General features: G+C 46.4%; 1 protein-coding gene across 1 annotated transcript in view; it reads left to right on the top strand.

The window, feature by feature from the left end:
• Positions 1-18,097, top strand: part of AGPAT3 (1-acylglycerol-3-phosphate O-acyltransferase 3) — a 104,619-nt gene that overhangs the window by 44,483 nt on the left and 42,039 nt on the right. Inside the window, exon 2 of the mRNA XM_026036163.1 lies at positions 15,476-15,595. The gene's annotated coding sequence lies outside the window, so the exon portion shown is untranslated. The remainder of the gene's footprint in view (positions 1-15,475; positions 15,596-18,097) is intronic.

Below are 18,097 nucleotides of genomic sequence, written 5' to 3' on the forward strand. Positions count from 1 at the left end.
GAGTTTTTGTTTATTTTTCAAAGGAAGGAGAAGATCTTTCAGTGCAGGTTGGGAACAAAGACGCGCTTCTGTTCCTCAGTGTCTGAAGCTGATGAGACAGTGGCAATTGAATGGGAAGCTAGTGTGTTGTTCAGCAAAAATGTGGAAAAACACTTTTGTTCCCCGATATTTCTCTGTCCCATTAAAAGCCACTTGGAAGTGAAGATCATCAAACCTGAAGCAGGCTTGTGCCTCTCATGAGGGGCCAGTTTAAGTGCTGTGCCTTAGCTGGAAGGGGCAGGAAGATGCTGGTCAAGCCTTTGTGACTGATAAAGCCAGTCAGACAGCAATGTTTGTTCACCAGGTTATTCCCAAGTACCTGGGAGGTTTATCTTGAATGAGGAGTAAGGAATCCAACTTGAACTGGGTTTTTAATTAATTTATTTTTTTTAGTATTTGCAGTAGGTTTTCATATGAAAAATATGAAATTTTCATCTATTTAAGAGTTGTTTCCACAGAAATACTCCTGTATAGGCATGGATCTGCATAAAATTTTTGATAAAAGTGAAATAATCCAGAAACATCCCCGTGGCTTGGACCTACCTCCCCTTGAACCAGCACCCTTGCATGGCAGCCTGGTTGTGCAGGATCAGTCAGCACGAGGTGTTTTGCTTACCTGCCCTTTGGTCCGGCTGTGTTTAGGGATTCACTTTGCTGTGTGGTGTGGGAAGCTTTCCAAAGGATGCCAGATATTTGCAGGTGTGAGCCCAAATCTCAGTTCCTGGGATTCTTCTGTCCTTTGCATTTTTTGCTTTTGGGTTGCAGCCAGGCAGCAAAGTGGAGCTCTTGCTTGGTGTCGTGATCCTGAAAATGGTCCAGATGTTCCAGCTGTGGCATACGGATGTGCTGGTGCAGCCTTGTTACTCGGCCCCCGGGGTGGAGGACGGAGCAGAACTGCTGCTTTTAGACACCCTTATTCTCAGCCTCCCCTCTTGGAGGCTGTTCTGGGATGAGGAAGTGAAGGTGGCCTGATAAAGGGCAGCAGCGTGGGGCTGACCAGAGCAGCCTCCCGCGCTGAAGGCGGCCTCCCGTGTGCCTGCTGCTCTGTGAAGCCCTGGCCTCCACGGGGCGGCCTCCCTTTCCCCTCCTGCCTCCGCGGGGCGGCCTCCTTCTCCTTGGGCCTCCGTGCTAGCCCAGTGCCAGCCGCTGCTGTGCAGGGCAGGTGGCAGCCTGGGCACTGAGGGCAGTGGCAGGTCCTGGAGCGGCTCGAGGTCCCTGGTACGGCCACCAGCCCTGAGCCTGCCCTCTGTAGCCTGGGCTTTCCGTGTGTCAGCAGAGAGCTCTTAACGCCCTCATTGGGAAAGTCCCTGGCAAAGGCTGGTGACGGCAGGACCCTTCAGCTCCCTCTGCCCTCTTTGTCAGTGCGAGAAGAGCTTGTTCTGTAGCGAGAAATGTTTCCACTCGCTCTGGGAGGCAATTTGCTTGCCATTCCCCTGACTTAAGTGTTTCCCAAGGGATGTTTTCCTGGGGAAAATAGCAGCCTGCAGAGTCTAGGGAGCTACATGGCAAGGCTTCATGCAATAAATGTTGAGGGCTGCTTTTGCTATTGGACTTGTGCATGAGACCAGGAGAGCAAGGAGCAGCAGGGAAGCTTCACGGTGCACTCACCTCTGCAGCACGTGGAAGATGCAGGAGGACTGCTTGGTAGTCCTGCTTTAGGCCTACCTGAAGGGTGCTGCTTTAGTCTGAATGYCCTTTTAGGTTTTGATAAGGTGCATGTTGGGGGTATTTTACATGTAATCTTATGAAAGCCTAAGTGGAGATACTAGTACAGACATAAAGCCAGCAAATCCTCAGCATCCATAGCTTTTGGAGGCACCTGACTTTGTTATCTTTGAGGAGGCCATTGGTATGAGTTTCTCTTGGTCTTTGCCATAGGTTAGAGATATTCTGAGGGGCTCACTGTTACTTGTACCCACAGTAGCAAACGCTTTCAGTTTCGCTGTTCCAGCATTTTAGGAGAGAAGGTGCCTGTGACTGGATTTYCTCAGGGAACATGTGCGCGCCCGCCAGCCTGGAGGACGTGCATGGCTGGGGAGGAGGATCCCGGCCAAGAGCACTGCACCAAAGTGTTTTCCACGGAGAGGCTGCTCCTGCATYGTGCTCGGCAGCCGCTTCCTCCTTGCCTTCCTCTGCAGTGCTGTCCTGTGCCAGTTTTCCCTTCTCTCCCCAGGGACAATGTGCACTGGAGAGCTGATTCATYGGCCCGGGCAGTCAGTAGCTGTGCTCGAATTAGTCCTTTCCTCAGGCCTTGGTTTGTTGTCCAAACACGATCAGGACTAGACGATGTGAAGGTGCTGGTATGCAGCAGGGATCAGGATTTTCCTTTGTTTGTTTATTTGTTTGTTTTTCTGTTCTGTGGCTGTTTCTTCTCTCTTTGGCGACGTCTGCCAGAGCATTTACCATAGGCTGGTGTGTGTTTGTGTGTGTGTGTGTTTGTGTGTGTGTGTAGGGTCGATGCAGTATCTCAGATTTTCAGTGCCTGCAGCAAAACTCAGTGGAGCTGCTTGCTGGAGTGCTGTGACTGTGACAAGACCAAGGAGACCCTTGTATTGAAAAGGCCAAGAAATCCTCCTGCCTGCACTCCCTGACATCTCCTTGCTCAGCTGCCAGCTTGACGTGCGTTGAACCCTGCTGGTTAGTGCTGCAATGAGAGGATCCTGCCCTAGCCTGTGCTGGGCTGGGTGCACGTGACGTGGTTGGTGCCTTGTCCTGCCACGGCACTCCGGCTGCAGAGCACCTCAGGAAGCGGCTGCCGCTGGCCCGGCCTCGAGCTCCACCTTGGCCTCACACCCGTCGGTAGGAATGGGCCAGCAGATCAGATGTCGATTTTCATGTGGCTTGTAWGGAGTTGACCGTCCATCCTGTGTGTACTCTTCCATGTGCATGTCCTTCAGMGTTATCTGAGGGAAAGCTGCCTTGCTACCTGCTCTCTTTGGACCATTGCTCCAGGAAGCTTCAAGCTGTTCTCTTGCCTTAGCCACAGGAATGATGTTAGCACATCATTGCCCTGTGCCTATTTCCTATGTCAGCATCTTGTAGGAAGAAGCTTTATTTCTGTTCCCACTTTCCCACTTATTTGAGTGACCTAGGCAGTTTGATGTCTGCCTTTCCTTTCCGCTCCTTGTTTTAGCCTTGTTTTGGGGGAGAAAGGGGAGGGTTTTTCACCATCAGCTGCCCCAGAAGCATGTCCGGGTGACCAGCCTTCAACTTTCTAAGCTGTTGTTTGGGGAAGAAAACAGAAGTATCAACTTTCTCTGAAGTTTTGCAGCCACTTTGGTCCCCATCCTGGTTGACAAGGTTGCCTGGTAGGATGCTGTTCTCAAGTCACCAAATGCCCAGCAGTGGGCACAGAGCTTTGGCCTGTCAAGAGCTGTAGCCAAGGCCTTCTGCCACCCTATGAAGTACGTGTCCSTGTATGAAATTCCAGCAGCCTGGGCCTTGTGCAAGAGTGTCCCGGCCATCTGTGCAGTTTGGTGACCTTCAGTGCTGGTGAGATGATGTGGAGTGGGAAAGTCCACCCTCGGCACAGTTCTGATTAAGGTTTCCAAGGCAATCTTCCAAACCTTTCACCTTTGGATAGTGCACGTGGGAGGGATCAGCATCATCACCTGGACTTTTGCTCACAGCCAAGTGGCGTGAGCAGCATTGACTCCACGCTGCTGCCTGGCCCAGGGCCACCGTGGTAAAACAAACCATGGTGGGGGTGACCCCTGGACATTCCTGCGGTCTTTGGAACAGGAAAGCAGATCTATGGGTGATGACCCCATATATCTTCTGCAGGTACGTGCACGTTCTTCCCAGTGGTACTCGGCTTTTTGACCACGCTGATTCCTCTGACAGGATTTGAGCCCCTGGCTCTCCTGGCCTTCCCTGTGGCCCGGTGTTTGCCTGTGGCTGCTCTCATGTTTCTCTCAGGAGACCTCAGAAGTYGGAGAGGTTGCTGAACAAGCCAGGGAGGCTCAGGGGGCAGCACCTTGATTTGCTGTGAAGGGAAAGGAAGGCAAGCTTGGTAAGGGCAGTGGGAGCTGCTGCCCTCTCCTGGGAAGGGACTGGTGATGGGAGACAGGGAGCTTTTAGGAGTAGGAATATTGCAAACCCCATGAGTCCCACACCCAGCAAGTGTCTTTGTGAGCAATTAGGTCAGGGTGGCTTTTTTATTATGCTGTATTTTATTTATTCTTATTAACTGGAAGGACAGATCTCACAGAATTGTGATGGCAGAAGAGACCTCATCAGTCATAGCTGCATGTGGAGCCTGTGTCCTCTAGGCCCTGTTTAAATACTTAAGAAAAACTCTGTGGCTTATAGGGAGGAAGTCTGCTGGCCATGGCCCTTCTGTACCGCTGTAGCCAGTTTGTAATGATGATGATGAGGGTTTTGCCAGAGCGGGGAGAACCCTCTGCAGGAGCTGCAGAGCGTGGGAGCTGTCCTTGCATCTGAGACCCTCTCTGCAAGGTAGGCCTTTATGGAGGAGGCAAGAGCAGGATGCTGGTCCTTGCCACATGCCTGTAAGTGGGAGGAGCAGGGGAGGAGCAGCGGGAAGGAGGGAGGCAGGGAGAGTGGAAGCAGAAGGGAGGCAATGGGCCTGCCCCCAAGTGTGGATCCTTGTTTTGGTTTTCCGGTCTCCCTTGAGCAGAGACCCTGCTCACACTATGGTGGCCTTGACTGTGGCTCGTGACAGCCCTTGAGGACATCTGCCCAGCGAGGGCTGTGAGCTGCTGCAGGCCGCACTAGGGCCTGCTCGGATCCGGGGATGCTCCCAGGTGCCAACCACCTGCGCTGCTCATGTTGTGCTGAGCAGGGACCTGCCCTCCCTGCTGCCCCATAACCGGGTGCCCTGCTGACGTGTCTCACCCTGGAGCTCACCACGGCCATCGGTGGCCTCGGTGACCCACCACATGAGACTCCCATGCATGTGGAGCAACCAGCCTCTCTCCCGTCCTTCCCCRGGGCGCTCTCCATTGCCTGCAGGCTACACGAGGCCCTCTTCGCGCGCGCCCGAAGCTGCCGAGCACGGAGCCTCCCAGCTACCCGCGGGGTCCCAGCAGRAAGTGGGGTGTCGCTGGGCGAACACCAGGAACAAAGCCACAGCCTTGGTGCTATAGGGCCCTGCTCTTTGCCTGCAGGCTCACAGGATGGCCCCGTTAGCAGCGTGTGCTGCTGTATGGAGATGTGCTGGGTTACCCGAGACCTCGCTGGGGGACTGAGTTCTGCTCACAGCAAATGCAGAGGGGCAGGGGATACTTGGTTTAGCGTGAGATATTCCACGTGTTGCATGAGCCCTTGGCGCTTGAAGCCTCACCTGCTGCTTGGGACCTGCTGGAAGAGCTCACAGAGGTGCAGCCTGTGGACACCTGGGTCACTAGCAAGGTTTAGAGTGTGTTACGTAGGACACATGGGTGGATCTGCAGACTTGGTTTTATCCATCCAGTCTTACACCAGAAATCACTCCGTGATCCAAATCGGTGTGTGAGAGCAGGAGGGCATTTCCTTCAAAAGTGGAGCTGTGCTGTGAACTAAGGTGCCATTTCAGATGTGCCCATGGAGCCTGAGATTTCCCTGCTGCCTTTGATACTGAGACCAGGGCTTCGTGCTCCTCTTGTTGGACTTTCCTCGCTGCTTTTTTCCAGCCCGACGTAATCGGGGCAGGTGCGGGAGGTCTTGTTGCAGTCTTAACTCCTGCGAAAGGAGCTATTTTTATACTTCACGTGCCGGAGTTGATTCTCTTGGCTGYGGGGCTGCTGTCCTGGGAAGGGCCTGCTCAGCCGTGTGGCTGTGACCTTGTGAGTCTCTGTGTCTGTGGGTGCTGCGAGGAGCCCACCCTGCTCTGTGGGTGTCCGCGTGAGCCGCTCAGAGGAGCACGACGGAGGGCTGCAGTGCCGAGAGGGCACGTGAGTAGCTGTGTCCGTGGTTGTGAATGGGTCTTGCCTACGTGCGCGCTGCCCCTGGCGTGGGCAAGTTACGTGGGGTCGGTTTGACACCAGAGAACTACCAAGAGCACGAAAAAGGTCAATTTGGTCATCAAATAATATAGCAGAAGGGAGGACTGCCAGAGGCACAAAAATGGTTAATTGAAAACGCGTGGTTCTGGACAAATGTTTCATGATGTGCCCATTCTGGAATTGATTTATTCTCTTTTTTCAGAACGGATTGTCCAATTCATGAAAAGTGGACAAATAGTCCAAAAAAAAAAAAAAAAAAAAAAAAAWGCAAGCCATGTGGATTTGGTGACAGGAAATAAGAATGTATATTATATACTTTCTCCCACATGTACACTTCTCTTAAGGAAATCTTAAATCTGAGTTTTCATTACGGTGATTTTTTTCTTTGTTTGCTTGCTTGTTTGTTTTGGTTTTGCTTAATAACCAGAGAGATTATTTGGTTTATCTCTTTAAGATTTTGGGTGTTTCTGTTGCCTTACTTTGGAGTACCCATTAATGATTTAAAAAATAAAAATAATAATTAAAAAAAAGTTATATTTATATTTGGTCAGTAGCAGAGGGAGAGGCAACAATTTTTTTATTTTATTTTGCCAGTTCTCTCTACTGTAGCTGGCCAGGAAGCATCTTAACAGAAAAAAGAAAAATAGTTCCAAGCTGGACAGAAGGACAACCAGATCCCCCATTAAAGCGCTTGAGTGACTTCTTCAAACTGTGTAAACTTAATGTGAAGAGTTAGTGGCCCCTATAGTGCAATGCTGATGTAATGCAAGGTCTGCAAAGGTAAATATACAAGGGTCAATCCAAGACTAGTCTGACTGAGATGCCTGGATTATAACTTGAAAAAAAGACTCTGTAAGTTTTAGAAAATCCATGCTTTTATCTCTTTAGAAAGTTACTGACTAAGGCAGTTTGGGCTGTAGGAAGGTAGTAATACCCTGCCACTGTCCATAGTTACCTATTTGATACCTATATATGAGCAGTGAAAAAAATCAATTTATGTTGTGRAGGCCCCCAACTGTTGTTTGTTTTGGAATTATGGGGAGAGATAGATCAAGTTGTCAGTATGTGGGTAATGCTAGTTGGAATGATGATTGGAAAGTATGGACAAGTGACGAGACACATGTGCCTGATGGACAGAGATCTATTTCTTGATAGAGATTACCTGTATGGAGGGCTAAATCTCTCAAGGTTGAGGAGAGAAAAAAGTTTCAATTTATGTGAAAGGACAGTATTTTACCAGAACCTTTGCCCTGACTGCCCTCGAGCCCAGCTTATATAATTTGGGTAGGTGTATTAAGCAATCAGATCTAGCATAACCCCTAGTATAATCTAAAATCTATACCTTTGGAGAACAGGTATACTTGAATTGAAAAGCAAATAGAAAAACAGAAGTTATTTAAGATTTTTTGTTGTTAGTTTTCTTGTTTTCTTGTTCACTTTTTGTTTTTTAAAAATGTACAAAACTTGGAAGGGCTTTTTTTAACTTATATCTTGAAACTCTTTCAATTCGATACTCTCTAAGTTTACTGCAACTTCATAGAAACTTGGCTGAGCCAGTTCTGCCCTTCCTGTCTCTGAAGTATCTCTTTCCTTGCAAATAAGCAGCCCCTTTGATAAACTGTACTCTCCTCAAAGTACTGGCCGTTGTAAGTAAATCTTCAGTTAAACTGCCTGAGATAGAGGCAGGAGCCTGTTGGGGGAGAGTAAATGCACTGGAGCCACCAAGAAAAGGGACTTTGGGGTTAAGGACACAACAGCTCTAAGGAAGCACAATAACAAAGTAGTCTTTTATCACTTGCAGGTATTTATGGCTGAGCCGCTGCTATTGCTACTGACTTGAGGTTTTGTATGGTGTTWTCTAGAGTTGGGGCTGGGGATTGATTCTCTATTATTAACAGATAATCTACAAAGCTTTGAGTTTTAGGCAATCAAAAATACTTCAGGTTGGGCTGAGTGTGTGTGTGAGGCTAAGGTGTTAAAYGTAACTAGAGTGGTTAAAGATTATGCATAAGAGTTTGATTTCTGTTCTACAAAGGCTGCTTTGAACTGCTGAGGAACTGTAATTCTGTGGACACTGCTGGGCCTAAGACATGTTGGGCTGAGCGGATGGTGAGGCCACGGCTTGCAGCACRTCACTGAGAGCCCTAACGCAGGCTTTACAGCACAACACGTTTTCTGGTAGTGCCTCGCCAGAGATCGTGCTATTTTCCTTTCAGGTAGACATAAAAGAATAAATATAGAACTACTGAGGTGCTAAAAATACCACCTGCATCRGCATCTCCTTTTTATTTTTTTCTGAAAATGAGACCTTTTGGATATTTTGCAAAATGCTTCATATCTGCTCAGAATCGGTATCATTTTGGCTGCAGTGATTTTTGAGGGAAGGAAGTCAGCTGATGTTAGAAAATAGCTTATCTTGATTTGATTTAAGAGTGTGATGTGGGGATGGAGCGGACGTGGAGGAAGAGACTGGTCTGAGAAGGCAGTTTAGTTGCAGCAGCAGCAGCTACTGGACTCTCGCAGTCTCCCAGATGACCAAACTGCTGAGCTCTTGTGTTTGTGGAAGAAAGACACTAAGTTCATCCTCAAGGCGTATGTTGGATCTCGCTGAAGAGATGGCCCTGTTATAGGGAAGCTGCTTGCATGAAAAGGCTTCATCTGCAGTCAAGGATACAGTAATTCTGTCACCCTTCTCTCCGTGAGATGAGGGAATTATCTTCCAAGAGATCTCTAATCTTAGCAGCTGAGATTTTTTTTTCCCCCCCAGAGCAAGAGAGAGATTCTCTTGAAAGAGGCACTGAAGAAACGCTCAATTTGGGTGTGATCTGCAGCAGGCAGCCCCTGAGGACACAATCTGAGAATCACAGAGTTGTTGAGGTTGGAAGGGACCTCTAGAGATCCAGTCCAACCCCCTGCTCCAGCAGGGACACCCAGAGCACGGGKCACAGGGCGGCATCCAGGCGGGTTGGGAAGAYCTCCAGAGAAGGAGACTCCACAGCCTCCCTGGGCAGCCTGTGCCAGGGCTCTGGCACCCTCACAGGAAAGAAGTTCCTCCCCACATGGAGATGGAACCTCCTGTGTTGCAACTTATACCCATTTCCCCTTGTCCTGTCACTGGTCACCACTGAAGACAGCTTGGCCCCTGAAGACAGCTTGGCCCCTTCCTTCTTACATTCCCCCTTCAGGCACTTATACATGTTAATCAGATCCCCTCTCAGCCTTCTCTTCTCCAGGCTAAACAGCCCCAACTCAGTCTCCTGCTCGGAGCAGCCTTTGCACAGGCAGCCCCGGCCCGCAGGCCCCTCGCAGGGTGCGTGGAAGTGAGATGGCGGCAGCCGCTAGGCCGGGCCGCGGGAGTCAGGGCCGCTCTCCACGCGCTCCTGCCGTTCCAGCATGTGGTACCTGCACTTCCGACAACAGCCCCACCACACTCCCTTTTGCCTATTCCCTCCTGTGGGCGCCATTTTAGCCTCCCATGGGCGCCATTTTGGGGCAGAGCCTTCCYGCACGCTGGGCCCATATCCCCTTCTCGCACGGCAGCACCCAGTCCAGCGCCCTCATGACATTTCCCTCCACCCGTTGCAAGCGAACGGAGCCCTCCTGGCCTCCCGTCGCCGCTATCCCGGCCCTGCTTTGCTTGGGGTGATTTTTGCCTTCCCCTCTCGTTTTAACCGCTGACGTGCAGAGCACTTAGCGCTCGTGCTGCGTTTGACCCGCTCCGAGCTTGGGTGCTATTAAAGATAACGCGTCCTGGGTAGACGTTACGCTGATGGTTTGGATCACCGGCAGCTGGAGCTAGATCAGGCTTTTGGAAATCTCTCATGATGTGTATTTCTGACTAGTTAAGTACTATGAAGATGCTATTAAAAAAGAAAAAAACTTTCTGATTTTTCTGGAGAAGATAAACTAGAACTTCACTGCCATGTCATTCAGCTCTGAAAATGATGGATTTTCCCTCCTTTTTAAAAATCCCATGGGGTTACGCTTTAGTGTTAACTTTCTCAGCCCATAAGCTTTCATAAGAAGATGGTATTTTGGAGTATGTGGAAAGTCTGCTTGTGGAGTATGAAGCATGATGATCAATTGCYTCTCATTAGTGGGTGATTATGGAGAATTGTGCTTTGGGATTTTTTTTTCTTTTTCCCTAACTGAAGACCTTTTAAAGACCTGCAGTCTAAAAGCTATCAATAAATCTACTCTGCAGCAAATAAAATCTCAGAGTAATGGAAAGAATGGGAGTAATGTGAGCTCAGCTGTGCAGGAGGGGTTTCACACTGAACTAGATGTGGTGTTTGAGGCAGGGCATGGAATAAAGGAGACAAAAGTGCATCCTAATGGAAGGAACCTGAAGTTCAACCGGAGGAAGAAAATGAGGATTTTTTTTTTCCTCTTTATGGACTTGTGAGAAAAGAAGAGAAACTGTGAAAGAAACTGTGAAATTAAGATGAACATTTKATCTGCAGATAATTCCTGTGTGTTTATTCCATACTCCACATCTTACTGCTACAGTATTTAGGTGCTAAACATGGCACTTAAGTGCATTTTCTATAATAGACATATTCTAAACAAATGCATTCTTCTGATTCTTAAAGGAAAAATCACTGGAGTTACCCTGGTATGAGAGGCTTCTGTTATACTCTGTGGTAGAAAAACTTGTGCTTACAATTAAATAGGAATTTTCTTAATTCTGTGAGCTTTGTCACTGAAGATTTAATTGTCATTTATATTTTGTCAGTAATCCCAGTTAAAACCCCTTGGTTCCAAGCATTCCCAAACACAACGGAATGTGGAAGCATGGCCTGAGCGTGCTTGGATATCCTTCATGGGGTTCCTCTTTAATGCTGCCTTTTGCTTGGCCTTAAACCAGGATTAAGTCATAGCAAAACCCCGGAGGTAGGTAGTCTCTGAGAAACTGCAGAGAAACAAACACTTTTCTTGGCAACAAACTCTCCTGGGTTGCAATTTGGGTAACACTTCATGGAAGAGGTAACACTTGCCTTGATTCAAAGGCATTCGGGTTGGCTTGCTGAGGGCTTATCGTCTGTGTGGGGCTGGGCCTTTTCAGGTAGCAGCTGGTAAGAAGCCACCTTCACTGGGGATTTAGGATGATGGGTTGAGTTGAGAAGAGGGGCAGCCACGGTGCAGGCTAAGGTGCTTCCAGCCAAGAAGCAATGACCCCAGCGGAAGGATGGGACAAACAGGAGGGAGCAGTAACATCTTAGGTTCCCATGGCTGGATCAGTGGGAAGATTGGAGAATCAGAGTGGTGTCTCCACAGGGAGCTCGTGGCATGGAGGAGAGGCACAACTGGTCTGCTGCTGGTGCTCAGGGTCACCATGATGCGTGAGCAGGTAGCTTTGCAAGGTGATGGATACTTTCTTGGATACTTTTCTTGGATATTTTTCTTGATTTCTGCTTGTCTGCTCCTATCCTGCCTGTCTTGCAGAGAGAGGCTCAAAAAGAGGAGTGTTTGGGTGTGAATAGCAATGGAAAACTAATGAGTGCTGCAGAAGGCTCTTTCCATCTTGGTAGCAAGCCTGTCTATCTTTGGTATATCTAGGCCAGTGTTCTGGCTGGCTTAACGTGGGTGTCTTAAAGAAGGATTTACAGTGGGCAGGGTGGGCAGTGATTAGTTTGTGATCTATCTTGCCGTTTTCCCTTTCTTCATTTGAAGTCTAGTCCCTCTTTCCAGCCTACTSTTGTCACCTGTAATATCCACAGCTAGAAGGTTCAAAATTCAGTTAGGCTTTCTGAGGAAACAAACGTCCACATTTTTATTGACGTTTCCCTGGTGTTTTTACCGTGACCAAAGACCTCTAAAAGCACTTAAAAAAATAGTTGTCATTTCTGTTTATCATTAAGCAGGTAAATAGTTCATAGTGAGGTACTTGCTTAAGAGACGATGGCCACAGTAGTAGGATATTGGTAGGAAGTGATTTCCTGAAGCCCCTTTGTTGATAACTGTACAACTCAATACAAACACTTACTATGTCTAACTGTATTAAGTCTGTACAGTATTATATGGTCTGGACTGCATGCAAATAGTTAGAAGATTCAGAAATATTGGGGCCTCCTGTCTGAGGAAGAAAACCGTCCGAAAATGGATTTAGTAGCTTTAAAAAAAAAATATGGAGTGGGGAAAAGGTAGGAGACTTCCCCTTTGTGAAACAGGGCTGAAGACAGAAGCAGGTGGATGTAAGAGAGTTTGTGCTAAACACTGGAGAGTTGAGATTATTTATCAGAGTTGGACTGTGAAAGTAGCTAATGGAGGTATGGTTTTAGAGCTTCTCATATTGAATTCCATGCAAGATCTTACACAAGAAAGAAACTGTATAAGCACTTAAGTGCACGCACATTTATATTTAATTGAAAGCATTTTTGAAATGGAAAAATGTGTACGTACTTAAATGTGACTTGTTTATGCTCAATGTACTGCCTAAATTAGTTTGTGCAGTCAGAAAAGCAATTCAATATTGTTTCTGGTTTCCAGTTTATGGTTTTGAAGAAAAAAAAAAAAAAAAAAGAAAAATCTCTCTTATTTTAGAGCTGCAGTATTTCATATGCAGTCACCAGCACAATAGAAAGTGTTAAGCCAAGACCTGCCTTCCAAACCTGCTGTCTTGCACAGCAGTGCCCTCAGTGTGGAAACAAAAGGTGTCAGAGTTTGTAGCAGTCCCAGTGTTCCACGCTGGGAACCTTGACCTGGGCATTATCAGCTTGAGTAAAATGCCCTCAAGGGAGAAGGGCTACCCAGAGATCCCTTTGGAAGGCCAGGAAGGCAGCGCTCAGGAACGTGAGAGGCGCTTTGCTGAGCCCCAGYGTGCCTTGTTGGCTTGGATCTACAGCTTTCTCTGTGGAGGGATACTGGGAAGTGGGACTGAATTCCATGTAGCTCGCCGAGCTTTTATAATGCACGCCTTACATTGCCGTCCTAGCAATTGGATTTACATCACAACCCGTGTATGGAAAAATTATCTTAAATTAAAGGATGTTTGCTTGCCTTTTTCTCTTCCTACCTCTCTGGGAGAAGGATTAGTTGCTATTGATTTCTCATATGCATGAAGATAATCAGAAATAGTCTCCCCTATAAGTCTTCTCCCAGCCCCCAGTAACCAACACATCATGTTCCACCTTCCTCCACCAGCACCGAGAGGCAGCTGCTTTGGGCAACAGTTTTACAGACCCTTCAGTGAATACTTAGAATCCCAGTCCTTCTGCTCCAGGCATTGATCCATCTCCTCATGTCCGGCAGGGGTTGTTTATTTTATGTACGTGATTGTGGGTTGTATGTTAGGTAGTTTTATCCCACTTSTGCGACTCCAGCTCCTACAGTCACGTGTTGCTTGATATATGATAACTGAATGCACCCTCATGTTGTAATGGTTTCCTGAGGTTGTCATCAGCTGTCTTCATTATTTTGTGCATGCAAGCAGTTAATTGGTTTAAAAATACTGTGGGTTTTTTAGTGGTTTTGTTGAGCATTTTCATTAGGAACTTCCCAGGTTTCTGTAGGTTTTTCTTTCTGTGCTGTCTGTCACTGTCTGTCTTGGGGAGGATCCTTATCAACACGGCAGTTTATCTACCAGTCTGCAATTTCATATACTTAAATAAGCCATAATACTTAATGACATTGACTTCATGTTTGTCAGAAATCCAGATAGCTGAGATGTWCTTTGATTTATCTGAAGTATTCTCCATTTGTAAACCTGTGTTTTATTAGTCCTGATCTCTATTTATATCTTTATTCTTCTCCATCAAAGTCATTACTGACAGCTCTTGTGCTGTTGTTGTCACATTCATGAGTTTTGCAGCAGTTTGTATTTGGGAAGTCAAGTTAGATCATAAAAAAWAGATATTAAAATATTTAAAGGCATCTACTTCCACCTTTTGAAAGATTGTTCTYTATTGGTTCAGAATAGTTGGATTTATATGAGTTTGTATGAGCAGTTGTGTGTTGTTTTTGTTGGGCAACTTCTAGGAGAAAGAGTTGTAAGAAGAGGTGAGTGTCTTTAAGGTGAATGTTTTTAAGGTGAATGTCTGATCGTCCATTTTCCTTCCTKCTTATGGCAGAGGAAGATGATACCTTCCTATTCAAAAAACAARTTAGGGAATGTGTTTTGACATCAGAGTGGCCTTGAGGGTTCCGCCAGCTCAGGTGGACGGGCAGCAGGTGATGTTCACTGGATACAGACCTAAATGGGAGATGGGCCATTAGTTTACTGAATGGCTGACTAGCTTTCCAGGTGTGATTTGGTTTCGACAGCCCGTCTGCACAAGCTTGGCTCAAACTGGTCTCAACTAAGCAGTTCCTGAGTGGTGCTGCACCAGGGTGAATGATGTTAGAGCAGGGCTGAGCCTTCGGAGCGGGAACTCGGGGGACTGTTCTCTGCATCTGCAGCAGAAGAGCAGGGATAAAGTCGTCTTCATTAACGTCTAAACAACTGAGTCACTAAACAATGGGTCACTTCCAGTGGCAAATGTCTACTGGAAATTACCTCTGAGAGAGATTTTCCTGTAGGTCTTATGTCCTACTTAAAACCAGTAGTAAAGGAAGCGGTTTGCAGGAGAAGAACATTTGTTAARTCTTTTAAGCTGATGTAGCAAATGATCCCTTAACTTTGCTAAAGGTAATGGTAAATTTAAGAAACACTGTGTATTGGCTTGTGTGACACATCTGAATTGTTGTGCTGATGTTTGATTTTTATTTTATTTTTGAGAAAATTAATTTTGCAGCTTAATTAAAAAAAAAAAATCTATCTTTGCAGTTTGATTTGAAGACTTCTGATGATTCCTTGCTGAAGTCTGTCATAGCATAAGGTTTCTGCAATGAGATAACATGCTTTAAACAAGTCTCTTCAGCGTAAGATACATCTCTAATTACTGAGACTAAATTATCTGAGAAGTGAGCTTGTCTGAAGTACATCTGTAGTAATGCTAAGATTAAATAATGATTAACCTAATTACTACAAGACCATAAAGAGCTACTCTTAATAAAAATACAGGATTCAAGCATGTGTTTTAAGAGAGGGTAATTTCATCAGCATCCTTTTCAAATAACTTCTGTCAAGGCCAGGTCTGTAGATGAAAGCAGTAGCTTTTGTTAGGCTTATTAGTAAAGCGGGGAAAAGTAGACTAGTTCTTGGGTATTTAAGCCTTTCTCAGACCTGAACAGATCTGTAGATTTCAGCACTGAGTATAGAGAACATTTGTTTTTAATTTCATTAATTATGTGCTGTTTAGACCTTCTGCAAGAGGTAGTAGATGGTATCGTTGGAGAAGAGTGTGGTATTAGTACAAGGAGGAGAGATAAAGTAGTTATTCCTCCTAGGCACAGAGCAACACGGATTATTTTTCTAAGAGTCTAAGTTAAAGAGAATTTAGGACCTGTGTTAGTAACTTGTGTGCTTTGCATTATATTTTGACTTGAAACGAAAACATATTTTGCCTTGATTAACTGAAGTTTGTTTTGCTTTGTTTGTTCTTCGCCTGCAGGCAAATGAGAAGGGCGATCTCGTGAAGCCCCAGGCAGCGGCCCTTCCCTGCCGGGAGGCGATGGAAGCTCTGCCGGTGCTGTGAATGTTGCCGGGTGCCGGAGGTTCCGCCGCGCTCGCGGTAAGCGCCACCACGGCCTCTTTGGACCTACCCTTTGCTGTGGCAGGGGGACGCTTGGAGAAGAGATGCGGGTGCAATCCTGCTTGCTCCATAGCTCGTGATCCGTGTGATTTGCTGGTCAGAAACCTCTTGGAACGTAACGTGGGGAGAGACCCCGCTCCTGCAGCTGGAGCTGTCGTGTTTGCTCGCGCGGGGCCGGCTGTGAACGCTGGGTCTGTGAGTAGTGTGCAGAAGGGGAAGTGTGGCTTTGTGGTGCCTTTAAAGACCTTCTTGTGAAATTCTTAGAAATCTCCTGAATGCTCATTCTAGAGTCATCTTGGATTGGGCTGCATTTAATTCAGATATCTATGAATGTTGTCCATTTTCCATATAGAGAAATATTGTTCTAAAGCGTCCAAACTTGCTTCTTTTTGTCCCCTTTTTCTTGTTTTTCCTAGAAAACATGGCAGCGATGAGGAAAGCTGACAAGACCCTGCTGACAATAGGACAGGGTTTATCAGGACAAGATTTTAAAACCCCAGAATGGCTAGTAGCAAGTGTTGACATCTTAATGGTGATTTCTTTCATCCAATTCATGGCCTCTGTAGCTCATTTATAGGAAAGTAATTTAATCTTGATGCTTTTATATACCAGCAGTGCTGGTAGCTTTTCAGCAGCTGTTACAGGACAAGTAGTCTCCCAAGAAATTCTTGAGACTTTCCATGGGATGTTTCCATGACATACATCTCAAGGCCCTGATTCAGAGTGATACATATTGGGCCAGTCCCGCTCTGCTCAGGGATTGTATTCTAACCCTTGTGAAGTTATATCCCTTCTGAAGCTGATTATTTTTTGCTTTGAAGAAAGTTGCAGTATTTAYCCAAAGCATGGTGGACAGGTAGGTAGGTGGTAACCCCTTTTGGCAAGTCCAAAATGCTCTTGGACCAAAACTTTACTTGAAACCAATTAATCTGGTTGGTTTGAAACCACATAAATCTGGTTAATACTGATCATCTGCAACTCCTGAAAACAGCCTTGTTAAAAAGACCTGGTGGTCAGCTACTGTTGTTGCTGTTTTTACCTTTTTCTTTTTCTTCCCCRGAATGTTTTGGCCTGGGCTTGCTGCTGTTGATGTAAAAGCAATGCTGGGGAAATGCTTGAAAGCTTCAGCTTGCTGTTTTGTAGTTTATCACCCAATTCATATGGATGCAATCTATTTATTTATTTATATATAGATTTTTGTGAAAGGCCTGAAAATGTTGTCAGTATGAGCGTTAGGGAGAACTTGAGTTTGCTCATGGGGACAGTTTATATAAACTCTGCAAGGCCGTTGAATTTTCAAGTTGCTTCTCTCTGGAGAAGGGAGAACTTGGGCTTCTTGTACGCTGTCCTTTCTCCTTGGTGCACGTTCTCCTTGTCTGAGTCTTATCTGTGGTCAATGGAGCCTGCAAGGAAGAACTGTGTGGAAATGTTATGTTTTGAATGCAGCAGAGGCAAGCTGCGTGGCCTGAGTAGTGCCATGGAYAATTCTTTTTCAGCCTTCACTTTCTTGATTGTTCAGATGAATCCTGAGTGGATCGATAATCCTATGGGTCAGAAACTAATATGGGTCAGAAATTTTAATGAGACCTTTCCAGTGTCCCAGTAGGTGCTATTTATRCAGAACAAACCTCTAATATATGAACCAATGAGTAACTGGTATCACCAAGAACRCAGTCAGAGGTGAGGGACTGAAATACTGGGGACATAGACATCCAGCAGACWGAAAAGGCAGCTTACCAAATCAGCAATGGTAAGTCTCAACTTCAGGAACTATCTGGCTAGTTTAGGAAACGTAAAGAACATTGAAAACCTATTTCAAGTTTTCGTTTTCATATTTAATTTGCTGCTCTAGAGACTGATGTAGCACGTGGCTTAGAAGCTCATAAGAGAGAGGCCTCTCTTCACGGTCAGTCTGATACGCTGAAAAGCTTCTAACAGGGATGCGCTCCCTGCCCTTAATCAGGGGAGGCCTGATTTTAAGCCAGGAGTCTGTTTTGCACATGTAGGTAAGTAAAGTTTTCCTGCATCTGTTTTTACTAGATAATGTACTGGCTTGGGACATTAGGAAAATGAGAAGGTATTCGGTTTGAGTTTCCTTGTTAGTCTAGAAGAACACAAAAAGGCTTGGGACTGTTCTGTGTGTATTACCACACAGAATATTCTGCGTGAATATGCTGTCTCCAGACACATGGAGGCGAAGAAGGTGCTCGGGAGTAGCCAGCATGGATTCACCAAGGGGAAATCCTGCTTGACTAACCTGATTGCCTTCTATGAAGGAGTGACTGGCTGGATAGATGAGGGCAGAGYRGTGGATGTCATCTGTCTGGACTTCAGTAAGGCTTTTGACACCGTCCCTCACAGCATCCTCCTGGGCAAGCTCYRRAGGTGTGGGATAGATGAGTGGACGGGGAGGTGGATTAGGAATTGGCTCGATGGCAGGGTGCAGAGAGTGGTAGTCAGTGGCGCGGAGTCCAGTTGGAG

This window comes from Nothoprocta perdicaria, unplaced genomic scaffold (assembly GCF_003342845.1).
Source record: "Nothoprocta perdicaria isolate Ctin4 unplaced genomic scaffold, notPer1 scaffold_171, whole genome shotgun sequence".
Classification (NCBI taxonomy): domain Eukaryota; kingdom Metazoa; phylum Chordata; class Aves; order Tinamiformes; family Tinamidae; genus Nothoprocta; species Nothoprocta perdicaria.